Source organism: Colobus angolensis, unplaced genomic scaffold (assembly GCF_000951035.1).
Source record: "Colobus angolensis palliatus isolate OR3802 unplaced genomic scaffold, Cang.pa_1.0 Scaffold51, whole genome shotgun sequence".
In the NCBI taxonomy this organism is placed as follows: Eukaryota; Metazoa; Chordata; class Mammalia; order Primates; family Cercopithecidae; genus Colobus; species Colobus angolensis.
In genome coordinates, this window is record NW_012118599.1 from 9556809 (window position 1) to 9580577 (window position 23769).

The window sequence follows — 23769 nt, forward strand, 5'->3', positions numbered from 1 at the left end:
AAAAAAAAAAAAAATACAAAAATTAGCCGACGTGTGGTGGCACAGGCCTGTGATCTCAACTACTTGGGAGGCTGAAGTGAGAGGATCACCTGAGTCCAGGGAGGTTGAGGCTGCAGTGAACTGTGATCCTGCCACTGCACTCCATCCAGCCTGGTGACAGAGTGAGACCCTGTCTCAAAGAAAAAAAAAACAATTCTAATATCTGTTATTGCCATAAACTTGTATTTTACAAGTTTAAAACTTAAATTCAGTTTGCAAATTCAGAGGCATTATTCGCTGAGGTAATAATGAGATGTTGAATCATAGAAATTGGAAGCATTAGGGAACAGAACCCGTAAGAATTGGTTGAGAAAACTGAAGTAACGCTAAGAAGTAATCGCAATCCCAAATTTAATGTTGTTTTCCAAAGACAAAGCTAAAGGAAATTCTAACAGAAGAATGAAACCTAGAAATTTACTTTTAAATTTACAAAATGGTACGTAAAAATACCTTCTACACTTTTGAGTGCTATGCAATATTAGTTATTAATTATTCCGTTAAGCTCTTTTCATCTTTTAAATCTTACCTTCTCAGCTATAAGAGGCCTTCAAGGTATGGCAGTATGTTTTATACGTTTTTATACGGCTAGCACTGTCTGCAGCTCAACACTTTGCGTTCCCTGGCAATAATTAGTAGTTGAATGAGAGAAAATATGGTGAGAAGATAATTTCTACTTACCACATATATTAAATTTAAATTCCTTTAATCTAAAAACAAATTATCTTTTACTTTTCCCTTTATTTTATTGTTATCTTTATGCTAGATTAGGTTTGTTTCCATCCATCTGTCCTTATTCTTTGTATTCCAGTACAAATGGACTAACACCACTCTAATCATTCACTTTCTTTTTTTCTGCCAAGTACTGAACATGTTGATCTGACATCAAGGAGAACATTACAATTTCTGTGTGAATGGCACAATTTCAGACCAACGTAATTCATGCTAAACTGCCATGATTTCTTCCTGAAGTTTTCTTAGAAATTTATCTGAAGATATCTATATTTTAAAAAATCATCTGCCTTCTTTCCTTTTGGTAAAAACTATTATAACCATGGAGATTATGCTAAAGAAAAATAAATGTTAACTGAATTGTATTATTTTTAAAGCACTCATTTAGCTAAAATCTTGTAACTAATTCTTTTTTGTTTCTTTATTTTCATTCAAAAGTACTAGGTTTCCTGGAAAGTTTTCTTACTGCTACCTTGTTTTGGCCTGGCTAATTTACTGTAAACTTAAGCCCAAATTACATCAATGTGTAACCTGAATTTTAAAAATCATTCTTTAGGAAACAATTGTTGGAAATAATAATCTCAATCAGAATGCCTATACTGTGAGATCACTGAAGCTGAAAAATGCCCCAGCTCAAACTGGTGGCCCATTCAGCTTGCAACAAAATCCTGTTCCTCTGCTAGCAACTTGGGGAATGTCCTCAGGCCTATGACCACTCTAAGCACTTTTCATTATTGCATAGTAGGAAAGAGTTTAATTAAAAACATGAGGACCCATCTAAATGAATTACTACTTACCAACTGCAAGGACCTTTTTAATGGTGTTATTTGCACTCTATTCAGATGCTAGTGTCATAGGCCTTTAAAGGGAATCTCTTTCAAGAAGCATTACTCCTCCCAAATATTAAAGCTAGCTCCTTTTGAAGGGTCACATATTTTAAGTAATCTCAAATAACAAATACATTTGCATTTTCAAATATCAGGCAGTTAAATTATACACATGGTATTATGTAAATAATTTCCAGTCATGAGTACACATTTATTCAACTCAACAGATGTTTTCCTGATCACCCATTACAAATGAGCAGCTTCTGGATCATAAATATAGAGACAGAAAATAAAGTCCTTGCCCTTAAAAGAGAAAAGATTGGGGAGCCTGTCGAGGGTACATTGGAATTCCCAGTAAGGACAAGGAAGGGTAGTCAGGTAGCCAGGACAACAGGCAGGTATACAATCAAAAGCCCAGACTGGGCGTGGTGGCTCACGCCTGTAATCCCAATACTTTGGGAGGGCGAGGCAGGCGGATCACCTGAGGTCAGAAGTTCAAGACCAGCCTGGCCAACATGGTGAAACCCTATCTCTCTACTAAAAATACAAAAAGGAGCTGGGCGTGGTGGCGGGTGCCTGTAATCCCAGCTACTTGGGAGGCTGAGGCAGGAGAGTCACTTGAACCTGGGAAGCAGAGGTTGCAGCGAGCCAAGATCATGCCACTGCACTCTAGCCTGGGTGGCAGAGTAAGACTCCATCTCAAAAAAAAAAAAAGCCCAGGATGTCTTTGAGGTGCTCTGAGACCACACTCCAATATGGAGAGCCCTGTATGCCAGGGAAGTAATTTGATGTCTTGTCCTAGAAGTAAGAGTCAAGTAATGAAGTATTTTAAGTAGGCAACTGATTTGCTTTTCCAGCTACATCCACGGTCATAGAAAAAAATGCATACAAGTCACAAAAAATGAGGTACCAAAAAATTTGGTTAAATAAGCATTGATTAAACACCCACTACCCTCAAATAATTAGTAAATATGTATTTTTACTAATATAATAAATGTTTAAACTAATATAATATACAAGGGATTTCATATGTCGGACACTGGGAGAGATTCATTGCAACAAACACAAACTCTGCCTTCAAGGAATGTGATTTCCAGCTAAGAAGGCTAAGATATACTCAACTATTTTAACTTGCACTTATTTAAATAAAATGTACCTTATTGAGGAGAACCTGCATTTAGAATCAACATGGCACAGACCAATAAACTGGGCAAATTTTCAATTTGGTAATTAATTTGCAGTATTCTTATTTGAATCTCTGCAAATTTTTTACATACATTTTTAATTTTTAATTTTTGTGGGTACATAGTAGGTATATAGATTTATGGGGTACCTGATATATTTTTATACAGCCATACAGTGCATAATAATCACATCAGGGTAAATGGGATATTCATTACCTCAAACATTTATCCATTCTTTGTGTTGCAAACAATTCAATTATATTATTTTAGCTATCTTAAGATATGTAATAAATTATTGTTGACTGTGCTCTCCCTGTTATTCTATTTAATCATACTTATTCTATCTAACTATATTTTTGTACCCATTCACCATTCCTACTCTCTCCACCTCTGCCCAGCCTCTTGTAACCATCATTCTACACTCTATGAGTTCAATTGTTTTAAAATTTTTACCTCCCACAAATAAGTGAGAACATGCAAAGTTTGCCTTTCTGTTCCTGGCTTATTTCACTTAGCATGATGACTTCCAGTTCCATTCATGTTTTTGCAGATGACAGGATTCCATTCTTTTCTATGACTGAATAGTACTCCATTGTGTATAGGTACCACATTTTCTTTATCCATTCATCTGTTGATGGACACTTAGGTTGATTCCAAATATTAGCTCTTGTGAATAGTGCTGCAATAAACATGAGAGGACAGATTCTCTTTGATATAAGATTTCCTTTCTTTTGGGTATATGCTTAACAGTAGAATTGCTGGATCATATGGTAGTTCTATTTTTAGTTTTATGAGGAATCTCCACAACTGTTCTTCATAGTGGTTGTACTAATTTACATTCCCACCAACAGGGTACAAAGGTTCTCTTTTCTCCACATTCTCATCAGCATTTGTCATTACTTGTCTTTTAGATAAAAGCCATTTTAACTGGGGTGAGATGATATCGCACTATAGTTTTCATTTGCATTTCTCTGATGATCAATGATGTTGAGCATATTTTCATATACCTGTTTGCATTTTTTTTTTTTTTTTTTGAGATGGAGTTTTGCTCTTGTTGCCCAGGCTGGAGTGCAATGACATAATCTTGGCTCACCACAACCTCCATCTCTCAGGTTCAAGTGATTTTGCTGCCTCAGTCTCCGAAGTAGCTGGAATTACAGGAATGCGTTACCATGCCCAGCTAATTTTGTATTTTTATTAGAGACAGGTTTTCTCCATATTGGTCAGGCTGGTCTTGAACTCCCAACCTCAGGTGATCCGCCCACCTCAGCCTCCCAAGGTGTTGGGGTTACAGGCGTGAGCAACTGCAGCCGGCCTCCTGTTTGCCATTTTTATGTCTTCTTTTGAGAAATGTCTATTCAGATCTTTTGCCCATTTTTAATCAAATTATTAAATTTTTCTATAGAGTTATTTAAGCTCTTTATATACAGTAGTTATTTATCCCTTGTCAGGCAGATAGTTTGCAAATATTTTCTCCCATTCTATGGGTTGCCTCTTCACTTTGTTGATTGTTTCTTTTGCTGTGCAGACACTCTTTAACATGATGTAATCCCATTTGCCACTTTTGCTTTGGTTTCCTGTGCTTGTGAGGGTACTAATCAAGAAATCTTTGCCCAGTCCAACGTCCTAAAAAGTTTCTCCCAATGTTTTCTTTTTGTAGTTTCATAGGTTCAGGTCTTAGAAATTTAAATCTTTACTCCGTTTTGATTTGATTTTTGTGTATGGCAAAGGATGGGGTCTAGTTTCATTCTGCTATATATGGGTATCCAGTTTTCCCAGCACTATTTATTGAAAAAACCATTCTTTCCTCAAAGTATGTTCTTGGCACCTTTGTTGAAAATGAGTTCACTGTAGATGTATGGATTAATTTCTATGTTCTCTATTTTATTCCATTGGTCTATGTGTCTGTTTTTATGCCAGTGCCATGCTGTTTTGGTTAGTACAGCTCTGTAGTATAATTTGAAGTCACGTAATGTAATGCCTCCAATTTTGTTCTTTTTGGCTCAAGATAGCTTTGGGTATTTTGGGTCTTTTGTGGTTCCATATTAATTTTATGATTGTTTTCTCCATTTCTGTAAAGAATGTCATTGTTGTTTTGATAGGAATTGCATTAAATTTGTACATTACTTTGGGTGGTATGGACATTTTAATAATATTGATTCTTCCAATCCATGAACATGGAATATCTTCCTATTTGTGTGTGTGTGTGTGTGTGTGTGTGTGTGTGTGTGTGTGTGTCTTCTTCAATTTCTTTCATCAGTGTTTTATAGTTTTCCTTGTAAAGAACTTTCACTTCTTTGGTTAATTCCCAAATATATTATTTTATATGTAGTTATTATAAATGGGATTACTTTCTTGATTTCTTTTTTTAGATTGTTTGCTGTTGGCATATAGAAATGCTACTGATTTTTGTATGTTGATTTCGTATCCTGTAACTTTACTGAATTTGATTTTCAGTTCTAATAGTTTTTTGGTGACATCTTTAGGTTTTTCCAAATAAAAATTATATCTTCTGCAAGCAAGGATAATTTGACTTCTTCCTTTCCAATTCGGGTGCCCTTTATTCCTTTCTCTTGCCTGATCACTCTAGATAGAACTTCCAGCACCATTTTGAACAACAGTTGTGAATGTGGACATCTTTTTCTTGTTCCAGATCTTAGAGGAAAGGCCATTTTTTCCTCTCATCAGTTTTTTCCCATTCAGTATGATACTAGCTGTGAGTCTGTCATACATGACTTATGGTGTTGAGGTATGTTCCTTCTATACCCAGTTTTTTGGGGGGTTTTTATCATGATGTTGAAATTTATCAAATGGTTTTTAGGCATCAGTTAAAATTATCATATGGTTTTTGTCCTTCATTCTGCTTATATGATGAATCACATTGATTTATTTACTTATGTTGAACCATCTTTACATACTTCGGATAAATCCCACATAGTCATGATGAATGCTGTTTTTAATGTGTTGTTGGATTCTGTTTGCTAGTATTTTATTGAGGATTTTCACATGAATATTCATCAGAGATATTGACCTGTAGTTTTCTTTTCTTGATGGGTCCTTGTCTGGTTTTGGTATCAGGGTGGTATTGGTTTCACAGAATGAGTTTGGAAGTATTCCCTCCTTCTCTATATTTTGGAATAGTTTGAGAAGCATTGATATTAGTTCTTCTTTAAATGTTTGGTGAAATTCACCAGTGAGAACATTGGATCTTGGACTTTTCTTGGCTGGAAGATTCTTTATTTTGGCTTCAATCTTGTTACTTTTTATTGCCCTATTCAGGTTTTAATTTCATCAGCTTCAATCTTAGTAGGTTGCAGGTGTCTAGAAATTTGTCCCTGTCTTCTAGATTTTCCAACTTATTGGCATATAGTTGCCCATGGTAGCCCCTAAAGATCCTTTGAATTTCTGCAGTATCAGTTGTAATGTCTCCTTTTTCATCTCTGAATTTATTTATTAGGGTCTTCTCTCTTTTTTCTTAGTCTGCCTAAGGGTTTCTCAATTTATCTTTTTAAAAAACAACTTTTTTTCATTATTTTTTAAATTTTAATTTCATTTATCTCTGCTCTGATCTTTATTGTTTCTTTTCTTCACTAATTTTGGGTTTGGTTTGCTCTTGCTTTTCTAGTTTATAAAGATGCATTGTTAGGTTGTTTATTTGATGTTTTTCTACTTTTTTGATGTATGTGCTTATTGGTAAAAATGTTCCTTTTAGTACTGCTTTTGCCGTATCCCATAGATTTTGCTATGTCTTATTTCCATTTTCATTTGTTTCAAGAGAGTTTTTAATTTGCTTCTTTAAGTTTTTATTGACCCACTAGTTATTTAGGAGCACACTGTTTAATTTCCATGTGTTTGTATAGTTTCCAAAGTTCCTTTTGTTATTGATTTCTAGTTTTGCTCCGTTGTGGTCAGAAAAGATACTTGATATGATTTCAATTTTTTGAATTTTTTAAGACTTGTTTTGTGGCTTAACATATGGTCTGTTAAGGAGAAGAATGTGTATTCTTCAGCTGTTGGACAAAATATTCTGTAACTATCTATTAGATTCATTTGGCCTATAGTCCAGATTAAATTCAATGTTTTTTTGTTGGTTTTCTGTCTGTATGATCTCTCTGATGCTGAAAGTTGGGTGTTGAAGTCTCCAGCTATTATTGTTTTAGGGTCTATCTCTCTTTAGCTCTAATATTATTTGCTTTCTATATCTGCTTGCTGCAGTGTTGAGTGCATATATATTTACAACTGTTATATCCTCTTGCTGAATTCACCTTTTTATCATTGTACCATGACCATTTTTTTTCTCTTTTTGTGGATTTTGTATTGAAATCTATTTTGTCTAGTATAAGTATAGCTATTCCTGCTCTTTTTTGGCTCTCTTTGGGATGGAATATCTTTTTCCATCCCTTTATTTTCAGTCTATGTGTGTCTTTATAGATGACGTATGTTTCTTGTAGACATAGTTCACTGGGTCTCATTTTTTTATATCCATTTAGCCACTATCTATGTCTTTTGATTAGAGAGTTTAGTCCATTTACATTCAATGTCATTATTGATAAGTAAGGACTTATTCCTGGCCCAGCCAATTATTATTTCCAAAATAATAAATGAAAATTTTATTTCAGATCCCAGTCTAACTTCCTTAACTGCACAGACTACAATAAGGGCTATATCCCATCTGATATTGGAGATTTTAAGCTACCTGTTCTGACATTATCTTGGTGCCCAAAATTAAATGCCTGCCAAAGCAAAAGAGTCTCATACACTAAGATGTTTCTCTCTGCTTATTCCTGATAATTCACATTTTGTTCTTTAGGTTTCCAGGCCAGGTCTCACCACTCCCACAACTGCCTCACATTCTATATGTGGCTCATAAGCAAGTCTCAACCTCCTTGTCACCCCATACCTCCCCAGCCGTCATCTGCCTTGTCTCACATTTACTTAAATATCAAGTAAATTAGAGTGCACTTCAACCTCCTGACCCCCAAGGCCTATACCAATACTTCCACTTCATAACCAGGGAAATTGAGGCATTCTAAATAGTCCCCTGCACACTCTGCCAACCTTCTTCTGTACAAAATTGCTTCTTTGAAATGGTCCATACCCTCTTTTTCCCCCTCAATAGTTATATCTCTGATTTGGACTTAACAATGTTACACTTGGGCTACATTTTTCCCTTTCCATTTTCTAAGCTGTAATCTTCATCATTTTTTCACTTCTTCCTTTCTTATCCTCTTTCTCTATCTTACACTGTGTCTTTCCTGACTCTTTAACACCATCCTTAGATTGTCAATCCAGTTTAACTGGTTTTGTAAATGCTACAAAGGTAAATACTCTTTGATTTCCTAATCCTCCCTCACTGCCAAATATATTTTCACAGAATAATCTTGAGCCTTACTGAGACCACTGTAAGGTGACAAAGCTTTCTCACAGTACACAATCTCAATGTATTACTCCTTAAGACAAGTTAGTGAAGGAGGTAATACTATTTCTAGTTTGACAATGTTGGCAATGACAACAATGTCAATAACAGCTAACACCATCTGACCATTTTAAGTCTCAAGCATGGACCTAGACACATCATACACCTCATCTGACATGACCTTCATTACAATGCTATGAGTGGTAAAATTATCTATCACCCCATTTAAAGAGTAGGAAGCTGAGACTGGTTAATTAACTTGCCTAAGGTCACATAACCATTAAGAGGCAGAGCCTGTGAGAATTCAGGGCTAATTCCATAGCTGATGCTCCAACCTATCTTAGGTCAATTCACTCCTTGAGCTGTGATTTCTTCCTTTGTTTAAAAGGAAGGAGAAGGGGGAGGAGGAGAGAGAGAAAGAGGTCAGTGGAGGCACTGAAGGAACCGTCCTTCAGTGGTTTTTATATGGATCAACCAGGAAAGGACCTGGCGCAGACTAGACACTTGATGCTAATTTATTTTCCCTGCTTCATTCATTGATGACCACATTCATTGTGTCAGGTATTGTGCTAGGTACTTGTGTAGATGGCTGGAGAGAGGTGATAAAGGAGACATGATTCTTATCCTCATGGAGCTTATGGTCTAAGAGAGAAAGCCAAATTTCATGAGAACACAACGTTAATCATCTATTTTACTTCTCACATAATCCCCTCCTAAATGACTGCTCTGCTGAATGTGTTCTCCCCTTCCTCTTAAAACACATTCTTATACCGTTTCTAGTATATTATTTTATAACATAGCTACTTTCATGCAGCTTTCATTTCCTGTTACATGGGTGATGTCCTTAAACACTGGGTGCTATAATTTGGATGTTTGTCCCTCAAAGGTCATGTTGAAATTTGACCCCAGTGAGGGAGGTAGGGGCCTAATGGGAGGTGTGTGGGTCATGGGGGCAAAGATGGCTTGGTGTCATCTTGGAGGTAATGAGTGAAATGGTTGTTAAAAAGAGCACCTGCTGCCCTTTCTTCCTCTCCCACCATGTGATCTCTGAACATCCTGGCTCCCCTACACCGTCCGCCATGAGTGGAAACAGCCTGAAGCCCTCACTGGAAGCAGATGCTGGCACTGTGCTTCTTATACCACGTGCAAAACTGTCAGCCAAATAAACCTCTTTTCATTATAAATTACCCAGCCTCAGGTATTTCTTTTTAGCAACCCTAAATGGACTAAGACACTGGGACTCTATCCTACTTATCTTTACATTCATGCTAGTTATTAGCATATAAGAGGCTTTCAATAATTATATGTTACATTCAACATTAGGAAAAAAGCAAAATTACTTCCCTGTGTCCTCAGGATTTCAAGTCAAGGAATTCTTACTATGGTGATTAGATTAAAATGTTCTTCTGTCTTATAAATAAGTGATACTTCACTCTGTGACAAACTTTTGCTGGAGATGATCAACCAAGATGTGATTACAATGTATGCTTAACTTAGTGTCCCATTACCATTTTTAGTGAAGGCAGCCCTTGTTAAACAAGTAATAAGCTTGACAATTTTTATGTATCTGACTATTCTTAGAAATATCATCTCAAAAAAAGTTGAGGAAATATATTCAACATAAATATATGCTATCTATTACAAGTTCACATTTTTTCTAAGAATTGTTGAGTAGGAAGGAGTAGTGAAATAAATGCCAATAGTGTGAAGGAAATGCTGGAACAGTCTTATCTACCCAATAGTCTACATCTGAGCAGCCATTTCTGACAAGTGAAATCTGGGTTTCATCAGCCTGGCCTCTCTGCACATAGACACGAATCTCTGCTTATACTCGTATGCATGTCCTCTTTTCACTATGAAATCATCACCTTACTCTTATAATCTTACCTCTCACCCCTAGAAAAGAATACAAAGAGTGAAGAGAGCCAGGTTGTTAACAATGCTACAAGGTGTTGCTCAAAACATATGAAAGTGTCATGACCTGCTGGTTATAAATCTAGTCACTATCTATATACTTTAAATCATGTAAGAAACAATAACCCAGGATTCAGAGATGCATTGAATGTTTCAGAACCTGAATAAACAATTAAAACCTTTAGCCTGGTGTGGTGGCTCATGCCTGTAATCCCGACACTTTGGGAGACTGAGGCAGGAGGACTGCTTGAGTCCATGTGTTCAAGACCAGCCTGAGCAACAGAGTAAGACCCTGTCTCTACAAGAAAAAAAAAAAAAAGGCAAGTATGGTGGTACATACCTGTAGTCCCAGCTGCCCAGGAGGCTGAGGTGGGAGGGTTGCTTGATCCTAGGATACTGAAGCTGCAGTGAACCATGATTATGCTACTGTGCTGCAGCCTGGGAGACAAAGCAAGACTCCATCTCAAAAAACAAAACAAAATAACAAAAAACTTTTACAGAATGTAAAGATACTGTGATCACTATGCATTGGAGTGGTGTTAAAAAAGACTGGAAGTTTTCCAAGGCTCAGGGAAATGATATTATCCAAGAGAAATAGCTGCAGAGGAATTTCTATCTCTAATATAAGTTCATTTTACATACCAATCTCTCTTCCCCAGATGAAAGCATTAGTTAATGGATCTATTTGAATATTATGTAAACCAAAATGAAAGGGAAAGGAACTTCAGGATACTTAGTAGAGACAGGAATTGAAAGTACAAGGGGACAAAGTTTCTTTTTGGCAGAGAACCCTGAAAAAAGGGGAACTCTCTAATTTAAACATATTTAGTAAGAGAAATTCATAAGTCAACAAGAGGGCTGAGAGAAAAATCTCTCTTATTTACTAATTCATTCATTCATTTGTTCATTCATCTTGAGGGGGAGAATGTTTTACCCATGACTCAGAGTTGATTTTTTTATGTAGAGATAAATTTAAACCAAATTTACCCAGTACAAATAAAAGCTTGACCAATTCTTAAACAAATATATTAATCACAGTCCATGATTTTATACTCTTCTTCTGATATAAAATTTTATGTAAAAAATTGCTTGTTATGCAAAATTCAAACAATACAAAAATATGTAAAATAAAAAGTCAAAGTCCCAAGAATACCACATCTCAGAATGTCCATTTTCGTGCTAACACCCTGTCAAATGCAACGGGGATGGCACCAGGTTGAAGAGGCTGTAGAAGAGACCCAGAACTGGTAAATGAGATATGGGGTCTTATTGGGGGCTTTAATACAGGGAAGAGAGTCCAGTGGTAGCAGACTGGGCAGGAGAACCACCTTACCTACAGTCCAGTGGTAGCAGACTGGGCAGGAGAACCACCTTACCTACAGTCCAGTGGCAGTGGGCTGGGTAGAAAAACTGCAATTGCTTGCAAAAAGTATGCAGTTTATATAGCATTGCTACTTAGCACTTTTCTCCTAACAACCTCCACTTGGGAATCTTCACTCAACCCAAAACTTGGGGTCTTGATTCCCTGTATGGCCCATGTTCTATGGGATGGGCTGGGGTTCAGATGTTCCTTATGCACACTGAATGAATCTCTCAGCTTGCCCCTCCTGGATTCCCCAGATCAGAACACACATTCAGGTGTGTCTGCCATGCAGGGTCATTTTAAGGGTATGCTTAAGTTATTGCTATCAAGTCTATTTACCATTCAACCATTACTAACAGATTGATTTATATTCACCAGCACTTTCATTCATGTCCTAACATGTAAATGGTTTATAATTATTCTATGCATTCTGCCTTGCAACTTATTTTTTCCACCTAACAATAGACATATTTCCATACAGTGCATTCTATTTCCGTATCAGGTCATTCCTTCAAAAGGTGCATTTTATTGTTTCACCAAACCATAACCAATCCTATATTAATGGACATGTGAATTACATCCAGATCGTTTGTTTTTTGGTATCATAAATACTGTCTCAAGGAACATCTTTATATAAACTTTGTCTCACTTGTGGGTGTGAGATTTTTTTCATAAAAGTGGAATTTCTAAGTCAGGCCAGAATCAGTGGCCTGTGGCTTATAATTCCATCTACTTGGGAGGCTGAGGTGGGAGGATTGCTTGAGCCCAGGAATCCAAAGCTGCAATGAACTAGGATAGTGCCACAGCACTCCAGCCTGGGTGACAGAGCCTTGCTCCATATCTTTAAAAAAAAGAAAAAAGTGGAGTTACTAAATCAAAAGGCAAAAACATTTACATTTTGATTATATTTTGCCAAACTGCCTTCCAAAAATGTTTCATCGGTTACTGTTTTCAATAGTCTATACTGTCATCAAAACTGGATATTAACAATCTTTTAAGGGTAGCCCATAGGATACAAAAAAAATATAGCTTGTTGTTTCAATTTAGATTAAGGAGGTTGAGAATCTTTACATATGTATACTATTTTCATATATTTGCCTAAAAATTGCCAGCCTGCCAGCACATATCCTTGGCTCATTTGTCTTTTTTGTTATAATTTTGTCATTGATTTCTAAGAGCTCTTTGTTCTAGGGATATTAGTTAATTTTCCGGGTACCCGTCTGCTCTTAGATCCATTCCTGTCTTTCTCCTGGATTTGTGTGGGATGGGAGTTGCGATGTGGAGCACTGGCCCTTGAAGACTGCTCTCCCAGTCAGTCAGTTTCCAGTTGAATCTAGACAGAGAGAAGCACTGGTGAGAGACTGGAGGGTATGGAAGGCAGAAGAACAGCTTCTTCAAAGATGCCTGCTTCCCAATCCCTGAAACCTGTGAACACATCATATTACACGGCAAAAGAGAATTGAGTTGCAGATGGAATTATGTTTGCAAATCAGCTGACCTCAAAATGAGATTACCCTACATGGGACCTTAAAAATGTGATAGCATGAGAAGGATTTGACTGGCTGTTGGTGCCTTTGAAAATAGAGGAAAGAGGAGCTAGGAAAGGTAGCCCCAAGACACTGGAAAAGCCAAGGAAAACAGATTCTTCCTTAGAGCCTTGGAAAGAAATGCAGTTCTGACATCTTGTTTTTAGCCCAGTGAGAGCCATTTCAGATTTCCGATCTCTAGAACTGTAAAAACATAAATTTGTGTTGCTCCAAGTCAGCTAGTATGTAGTAATTTGCTATAGCAGCAATTAGGAAACTAATACAGAGGTCAAGAGGGAGGGAAGAGCCAGGATATTTGCACTCCACCCCATCCTCTACTTCAAGCAGCATCTCTAACATCCACTGCATATTCCCTGTGGCTTCTGCTCCCATCAGAGAGGGCTGTGTGGTTTTGGCTCCAGCAGGACCGTGGGCACTGGGAACACTACATCCTCCTTTTTGCCTTCCAGTTTAGGGGCAAAGAGGCTACCTGCTGTTGGTAACTTCTAAAGGGCTTATCAACCCCTTTTTTACTTCGTTTCTCTTCCATCACCTCTAAAAACAATTCCTTTATTAGATTATCTTTGTTTCAGGTGTTTAGAGTGATCTCTCATTTCCTGGTTAGACCCTGACTGATATAGTCCGTCAAAAGTATGTTTTTCCCAATTTGATTTTTTTTTTAATGTGTTACGGTGTTTTTATGTCATTTAGAAAGTTTAAACTTGCATATAGTTTAAACTCGCCAATCTTTCTGTTTTTTTTTTTTTTTGAGTTTTCATTACACTTGAAAGGCCTTTTCTCCTCCAAAATTAAAGACATTACCTATCATTTTATCAAAATTAAAATTTTTTACTGATAAATAATGTATAATCACACAAGTATACATGTCTTAAATGTATAGCTTGCTGAATTTTCACAAACTATAAAACTTATAGTCATGTTGTAATTTTATTTTTTACATTTAAAGTTGTAACATATATGGATTTTATTTGAGTGTGCATGGAATAAGATTGAAATTCAGGTTTGTTTTTGTTTTCCCTTCGATGACTAGCTATTCAAAGTGTTTGAGAATAGTAATCCATATTTCTCCTATGGATTTGAAATTCTGCCTTTATCATACATTTAATTCATATAATTGATCAATTTCTGGACTCTATCTATTCCTATGTTTATATTTCACTGCTTCCTAACATTTTAATATGCAATTGTGCTAAACATCCTCCTCATTCTTAGTACTCATCTTCAAAAAATAAACTGGTTTAAATGTTTACAATTACAAAACTGTCTTGCCCTTGCAGGAAAGGGTGAGTCAATATCAAAAACAAGCTCTAGGCCAGGTAATGGAGTTAATAAATTGTCTTGGGTAACTTTGTGCAGATGTTTGTCTCTCTATTGCCAGATTACCCAGGATTTGGCACATGTAAATATTCAGTAAATGAGTGGTTTCCAAGCCTGGCTAAGCATTAAAAGCATATCAAACACACATTTTGGCTAAATTCCAACAGGTAGAATATTACAACCAATATTCATTGGAACTCATGGTCAGAGCTGGATTGTCATAGACTGAAATTCTGGCACACAAGAATAAATCTGAATTTGTCATTAAAAAATGTTTCAATTTAGTTATTTAAAATTTTAAGGCTGGACACACTGGCTAATGCCTGTAATTCCAGCACTGTGGGAGGCCAAGGCAGGTGGATTGCTTGAGCCCAGGAGTTTGAGATCAGCCTGGGCAACATGGCGAGATCCTGTCCTACAAAAAGTATAAAAATTAGCTGGGCATGGTGATGTGCACCTGTAGTCTTAGCTACTCCAGAGGCTGAGATGGGAAGATCACGAGCCTGGGAAGTTGAGGCTGCAGTGAGCCATGATCTCACCATTGTGCTCCAGCCTGAGTGACAGTGTGACTCCTTCTCAGAAAAATAAATGAAATAAAATAAAATTTTAGAAGTTGAATTTTTAATTTTGACATTGTAGGGCAGAAAAAATAATTTCTTAGCACTCTTGCTTGCTTCTGTGGTCATTTTATGTGTATTTTGCAATACTAAATACATGCTCATGGTAACAGAAGTTAGAGAACGAGCAAGATACTTTTTTAGACTGGCCTTGTCAGGATACGGTGCTGATGTAATATTGAACTTTCCCATAATATTGAAGTTTTTAAGCTTCCCTCCTTTTCCAAAGGAAATTGACTAGGGCAATGTCTCCATAGATTTAAAAATATATGGAATTGTCTCAGAGCATTCTTTTAAAATCTTTTGTTGTTTTATTAAAGAGAATATTCTGTTTCTCATATCTTATTTTTTCATTTTCTTTTTATTATTTATTTAGTTATTTATTTACTATGGCTTAATGAAGATAATTTCACATGGATATTATTGTAGTGATTTTGAACTATTTCTTCCCCTATGAAATGTTGAAATGGTAGAATTGGCATCTTTCCTTTAACATCATCACACAATAGAAAGCATTCCCAAATATGATTTTTTTCTTGAAAGATTAATTATTGGCCAGGCGTGGTGGCTCACGCCCATAATCCCAGCACTTTGAGAGGCTGAGATGGGTGGATCACCTGAGGTCAGGAGTTCAAGACCAGCCTGACCAACATGGTGAAACTTCATCCCCACTAAAAATACAAAACTTAGCCAGGCATGGTGGCACATGCTTGTAATCCCAGCTACTTGGGAGGCTAAGGGATGAGAATTGCTTGAACCCAGTAGGCAGAAGTTGTGGTGAGCTGAGATCACGCCATTGCACTCCTGCCTGGGCAATAAGAGTGAAACTCCGTCTCAAAAAAAAAAAAAGAGAGAGAGAAAGATGATTGTTTTAATTAGAAAGAGATAACTAAAATGTAAGTATAGTTCATAAACATTACTTTCTTTAGTGCAACAGATGTCAGTATTTCTAATACTTCTACAAAAATTCAAGTTAAAGAAAACATAATCTCAATTTTTCATCCTTATATTACTTGAAACTTTATGAACATTTATTGGCATAGAAAAGATACAATATTCTTCCCAAACTCTTTTTCAATTTTTACTCTCAATATAGTTCACTGAGTTTTGGCTCACGATCCCTTTCTCTACCCTTAAAGTCAGCAACTTTGCATCTCTGATCATTCTTCAGTAACTTGCACATGTTCTGGTTATTCATAACTAAGTAATTTTTTAAATAATATAGGGCAAAACAAAATCAAGTAAACTAAAATAAGAAGATCGCCAATGATTCTGATATAGGTGGTCCACAGACCAGGGTTTAGTAACCACATCAATTACTACTTGTTGAAATAAGTGTGTTTTCTATTTGGTCCACTTGAGGAAGATCATAGGTGAATCAGTAATTGATAATTACTGAAATTCAGTTTTACATCATTGTTATCATTTATCAGTTAAAAAATGATCTCTACCTTTACTTAGATTTTTTTCTTTGTCTGCATTTTGCCCTGATTTGCTACTTTTTAACTCATAGTTTAGTGTGACTAATTAACTAATATATACACACAAGGCTGACTTTGGTAATAAATTCTTACTTTCAATTACCCTTACTTTACTTTCAATCACTTATATAAGGCTAACCACTTGGACTGAACTCCCCAAGCCAGGAAGCCCAATTCCACCATTGACACTTGCAAGGTTGCAGGCATGATGCCAAAAGGGGAACAGTTGTCTAGGATAGTCTTGTAAAATCAAACCTATTACACTGTGAAAATATTTTAGAAGTAAATGAAATATAATGCAATTCTGAGACCCTAGAAAAAGGATTTATTTAAAGAAATGGGGACAGAAACGGGGAATCCAGAGGAAGTGCTGTTTTGTGTGGGGAAGATACTGAGTTGATTTATGCAGAGTTTGGGTTAATAGTTGGCTGGGCGCCGTGGCTCACACCTGTAATCCCAGCACTTTGGGAGGACAAGGCGGGAGGATCACAAGGTCAGGAGATCAAGACCATCCCGGCTAACACGGTGAAACCCCGTCTCTACTAAAACTACAAAAACAAAATCAACCAGGCGTGGTGGCGGGTGCCTGTAGTCCCAGCTACTTGGGAGGCTGAGGCGGGAGAATGGCGTGAACCTGGGAGGCAAAGCTTTCAGTGAGCAGAGATCACGCCACTGCACTCCAGCCTGGGAGACAGAGTGAGACTCCGTCTTAAAAAAAAAAAAAAGAAGAAGTTGGAGATTGTCTCTCAAATAGCAGAGTGAGCAGTCAGTTGAAACAAGGAACTGAAATTTAAGAGAGCAGCAATGCTGCTGAGCACATGTGTTTAATAATCACGAAACACATTTGGAACCTTTATTAAATATACAGTTAAATATGCCTTACCACAAGCCAACGTGCATACTAATGTCTCTCTCATAGAAGTATAAAGTGAAAATTCTCAGTAAAAAATGAGTAGAAATGAATGGAGGCTTTCTCTCTGAGAAATGTATTGTGAATACAGCTCTAACTGCAATTGTATTATTGACTCCTCTGAGCATATGTCATTGAATTGGCCTGTGGATTCCCAGAGGCTGAAGGAGTAGGTAGAAAACAGTGTATTCAGCCCCTAGGTGACCACGGCGCAGCATCCTGGTAAACATTTGCTGATTTCTATGGTAATGAGAGATTTCTGGGAGGGTAGGATTTTATTTCTTTGTTTGTTTGTTTGTTTGAGACAGAATTTCACTCTTGTTGCCCAGGCTGGAGTGCAGTGGCACAATCTTGGCTCACTGCAACCTCCACCTCCCGGATTCAAGGGATTCTCCTCCCTCAGTCTCCCCAGTAGCTGGGACTATAGGTGTGCACCACCACCGCCGGCTAATTTTGTATCTTTAGTAGAGATGGGGGTTTCACCATGTTGGTCAGCTGGTCTCAAACTCCTGACCTCAGGTGATCCACCTGCCTCGGCCTCCCAAAGTGCTGGGATTACAGGGGTGAGCCACTGCGCCCGGCTGGTAGAATTTTATTCTTTACTATTGGCTCAGTGGTAACTTCAACTCTTTGTAGTTAGGTCATTGATTGATTAGAAAAACAGATGTATAACTTTGTGTGGGAACACTTAAAACAAGTCCTTTCTGTCACACCACACATACACAAAGAGGCTGCCTTCAAAAGTTAATCATTGACTAGAACCAGGAAGACAACTCCCAGCTGCTCTCATAAATACAAATATGTACCTAAAGAAATCTACCTATCCCTGCATGATTCCCTGAAGAATTTATTGGGTGTGGAGGAAGAAATTGCTTTAGGCAGTGAGTGATCTGACCCATGGCCAGAAACCTGACTCCAGCAAAGGACAAAGTTGTGCACATTGTGACAGATACAATTTCCGCCATTTACTGGGAAGAACTACGGGAACCAAGAGAAGGGCCACCTGCTTGGGGCGGGCAAGTCCAGGCCCCCAGATGACTTGGGCCTTTTCTAAGAGTGACCAGAGGAATGCTACCATGGGACTATGCATTGAGGTAGCCGGTGATTTTCCTGTGATTGTAATGCCCAATAGAAAAGTTTTGCTTTGTCAGTAAACTCCCTTTTGCATCCAAGATGCTGGGAAATGTGGCTGTTGGCAACAGATATCAAACAGAATAATCCTATTGCTGGGATGGTGATCCCTGCAGCATACTTTCACATTACTGAGAGGCTCAACACATCTACTCAAAAGTACTTTCTGGATCTCCTCCTGAAGTTCTTTGAACCCAGAGATGTTCTGCTCTGTTCTGTGAGCCTCTAAGCGCTTCTTTATCAAGGAGGGCGGGTGCATGAAATGTGTCTGATGGAGGTGAGGGGAAGAAGAGCCAGAAAGTTCACTGGCCTAGTGGATTAGAGGGGTGGTTCAGTTTATTGTTATTTTAAGCAGCAGAGTCCCCTTTATTTTCCCGAATGAAATTTTATGCACAACCATCACATAGAAAAGCAGAACTTTTTGTATTTGAGGCTGGATTTTGGGGATCTAGAAACCTCCAGCTGGACCCTGAAAGTTGACTCTTTTGAATTTTGAAAACCACTACAATTGAGATTAATTCTTTTAAAATAGCAATTGTGCTCCTTTCAAGTTGAAAGCCTGTGCAATAATGACTATGTCAAGCCAGAATCTATCCACAATTTAATGCCCCTTGGTATGAATTAGTTTAAATTAGATTTCTTTTTTTCCCCTAATAACTGGCTGAAATAAATGCACTAAAGAATATTAATGAAATAGAGGGAAAACAAAATTACTTTTGAAGCTTGAGGCACTGTGACATAGGGAGACAAAATAAAATGTCTTGGGAAGGGATTTGAGCACTGGATTTGGTCAGCAGAGCCATACGGTAGAATACTGTGATCATGAAGAGTGACTTATTATCACTTTGTGTGGCACTTATGCCATTTATTGCCTCTGTGACCTTGGTCAAGTTACTTGACCTCTCTGTGCCTTGGTTTCCTCATTTATAACATGACCTCATATCTTATAGAGTTCTTTTGAGAATCAAATACGTTGGTTTTTTTTTTTTTTAAGTCTTAGGACAATGTCTGACACATAGTAAGTACCTGTAAGTGTGCAAAGTAACCCTTTTTGAATCAGGGTTCATAATACCTAAAGTTGTCTTTGCCTTAAAGTCACACACACTAAGGCAGTTACACAAAAGTTATCATTTCTCTGACACCAGCATGTAGTTTTTTGCTTTACTCAGACATAACATAATAAAAGTTGGTCTCAGCTGAGTGAGAGAGAGAGAGTAAACCAGTGACAGAGTAATAAAGGGGTACATCTGATACCCATTAGCCACAGCTCTGTAGATAAAATAAAAATGAAATGCTAAAGAAGATGTTTTAAGTTAAAATGTTTTATTTTAAGTTGGCATAATATTTAATATTGTATTAGAAGGCTCTTACATATTCCTTAACTGTGGTCATCACATATAGACACATTTTTACTCTTTCTTCATGTAATGAGAGATATGCTATTAGATTATTTATGGAAGAAAGCTTATCAACAAATTGTAGAAGCTATATCATGCTTATTTTTCAGAAGCATTTAAGAAGGAAATGTAGATAAAATTTAACTGTTATAGAATCGAAAATTAATAAATGATTTCATAAATTGGTTTTTGGAATTTTTACATTTTCCACTAAGGGAAAATCAACTATTCTGTTTTAATTTGTGTTTTGTTGATTAATGATGTGATCACAGAAGTTGTAAGCACCTCCCTGCAAATGACACATTGTGTAAGTAAAAAATGTCTAATGTGTGAACAGTCATGGTGGCCATAATCCTCATGATAGTTCTATGTCTAACTTTGATTTTTGAAGCAGCCAATACATCTGGATCTGTTTTTTAAGAGTTCAGTTTGATAACTGCATCTTATGGATATGGAGAGGATCAGTCTGAAATCAGCTTAGAGAATTATCATATTAATGGTCCTCACTGATAACTTGTTCTTTGCCATTGGTGTTTCTCTAGTTTCCAGGTTTTTAACAAACAACCTGTGATGAGTATAAATTTAACAATATATGACTAAAAATTATATAAAGCTCTATATTGATCAAAAACTTATAGCAGCTAGTAGGTCTTAGCTGAGTGATAAACCAAATGACAGAGTAATGAGTAAACTCATCTGAGCTCCATTAACCACAATCCTATAAACTTTTAAATAAATAGAAATGGAAGTAGATCCTTTAACAATCTGATCTCCTTTATTACTGGTTGGGAAACATTTCACAGTTTGGCCTAGAATTTAGAGGTTTTCAGAGTAATAAAGCCTCAATTTCTTGAAACAAGTGTGGTAAAGAGAAAATACTTCTGCCTACTGTCATTCCAATGAATGCATTACAGTGTTTCCAAAGTTACAAAAAGGCAGCTAGCATTGTGCACCATCAAGAAGATGTTGTATAAACTTATTCTAAATGTTGTGGTTGAATACTGCCACAATTAAATTAAAAGACATCTCAAGACAGTCGTCATTTTTGTACCCGGTAAGTCAAAGACTTAACTGTTCCCTCGGTCAGAGCTTCTCAAACTCTGTAGTTCATCCAAACCACCTGTTAATATTTTATACACACACACACACACACACACACACACACACACACACACGCACACATTTAGAGACGGGGATCTCGCTGGTCTCAAACTCTTGGTGTCAGGTGACTCTCCAACCCTGGCCTCCTAAAGGAAGTGCTGGGATCACAGGTGTGAGCCTTGGTGCTAGGCCAGGCATGTTATTTAAATGCAAATTTCGACTTAGCAGCTGGGGAGAAGGCAGCTGAGATTCTGGATTTCTAAGTTTCCAAGTGATGCTGATGCTGCTGGTCCACCCCCAAAGAACTCCAAGACTCTCTCCAGAGCTGGCAGGAGAATGCTTTTTAAAATTTTTATTTTATTGTATTAAATCTATTTTTTTTTCCCCAGACACAATGTCTCACTCTGTTGCTGAGGCTGGTCTCAAACTTCTGTTCTCAAGTGATCCTCCTGCCTTGGCCTCTCAGAGTGCTGGGATTGCAGGCATGAGCTACCATGCCTGGTCAGGAGAATGCTTAACTTTTTTAATGAGGCACAGTATACAGGAATATTATAAAGTACCAAAACCATGGCACATATTACATTAGTAAAACTTATCTGTTTCCTTGTTTCATTTCAGTCAGTCCCTGGACTGTATACTTTTCTAGCAGGCCTGAAATGGTATCATTAGCAACAACAAAAACTCATGATTATCCCAAATCCATCTGTCTCCTTTCTAAACACACCACCCACTGAAACGTTATTTGAGTTTTGTGAAGCTGTGAAGGCTGTGGCTACATATAAATAAACACCAGTGAATAAAGATGGGTATAGAAACAGCAGGTGATAAGGAAAAGCTAGCAGAAAAAAATCAGAGAACATTTGTTAACTAGAAAAAATCCTGTGTAATATAATTCCTATTTGCCTTAGGGTTCAGACTGCTATACTCTGTTCAAAAAGTGTACATATATTTTTTACATTTGTAATGAAAAAACCCACATATTTACTTGAAAATGATGTAAATAAATGAATTCAACATGTTGTAAATGACCTCGTATTGTGAGTTCAGGAAGAGGGATTAGAAACCATTTTTGAATACGCACTATATAAAACTGACAAGGATCATATAATTTAAAATTTAATTTTCACCCAATCTCAAAAAGTAAGTACATTCTTAAAGCTCCCATTTCACAGTTGAATCTGAGGCTCAGAGAGGTTATAGAACTTGCCTAAATTTTTACAACGGCAGAGCAGGCTTTCAAATTCATTTTTATCCAGTTTATAATACCAATTCAATACATTTAAAACTGTGCATTGATTTGTTTTGGTGTGGGCAGGCATTTTGAGTGTCCATAATAAAACTGTAACTACTGGTAAGTATGGTGTGGTTAGGAAAGACCACATTGAGGACAAATGCTTTTCAAATTAATTTAAAAAGATAATTTACAAACATGAACAATTAAAACAATATATAAAAAGTTATCAGATGAAATGTAAAATATCTTATGCTGCCCTCCTAGAAAGGAAATGGCTGGGTCCGTTATTCAGAATCTTTAGGAATGGGGCTCCAGTACCTGTATGTCGCAGGAGCCCTCCAGGTGGTTCTGAGGCACAGTGTGGGGAGAACACTGACTCAGATCACCCCTAAAGCAAATTTTTCACTTTCAGGTGGCCATCACACAGCTTATTTGATTTGAGGTTTGTTCTCTTTCCTTTCTCAAAGGTACCTTGAATCCACAAACATTTGTGTAAAAGATGCAAATGGCATCATTTTCCAACAACTAGGTGGGTGCTGTAGTTGAAATCCCAGAACAAAGTTAGCAAACAGGTCAGGTCTGTATCCACCTGTCTGTACTCCCAGCAGAAGCGTCATGTGTCTGAGTCACAAGATTTGGCAGGCTGCCTCTGGCATTTCAACTAAATCCCAAATCTGTAGGTGATAGGGAGACAACAAATGAAGAGATTAAAAAAAAATCTTGCCGATGTTTTTTTAATGATCCTGGAGGGAAGTTTCCCAGAATCTATGGGCAGGTTTATGTGCACTTTCCAAGATATGTGATGGCTTCTCGTTGTGTATCAAAATCCCACTGATTCTGTTCTAGTCTCATTTAATTTCTTGGAGCTCAGAGACTCTAGCTCACAATAGTGGTTTGATCAGGAAACTATTGCCCCAGGGAAACAATGGATATACATTGTAATTTGTCGGTGTCTTCCTCATGGTCTAAAACTGAAGATGCCTTGCTTACCATGCAATTTAATGTGGAAATGGTTCAATGACTGTAGTTCTTTTTTTTTTTTTTGAGGCGGAGTCTCGCTCTGTCGCCCGGACTGGAGTGCAGTGGCCAGATCTCAGCTCACTGCAAGCTCCGCCTCCTGGGTTTACGCCATTCTCCTGCCTCAGCCTCCCGAGTAGCTGGGACTACAGGCGCCCGCCACCTCGCCGGGCTAGTTTTTTTTTTTTTTTTTTTTTTTTTGTATTTTTAGTAGAGACGGGGTTTCACCGTGTTAGCCAGGATGGTCTCGATCTCCTGACCTCGTGATCCGCCCGTCTCGGCCTCCCAAAGTGCTGGGATTACAGGCTTCAGCCACCGCGCCCGGCCCAATGACTGTAGTTCTTAAAACACGAAAATCAAAAAGAGCCTTTCCTTTCACAGTTGCAGTTAATAAAACTTGGCTGTGAGAATAAATTCACTTTGTTATGTGAACACCGAGGTGCAGGAAAAAAATATGGATCAGCTGCCACATGACGCACTTTAGGACTATAGGTGCGCACCACCACAACGGGCTAGTTTCAAAAAAAAATTCTTTTTTTTTTTTT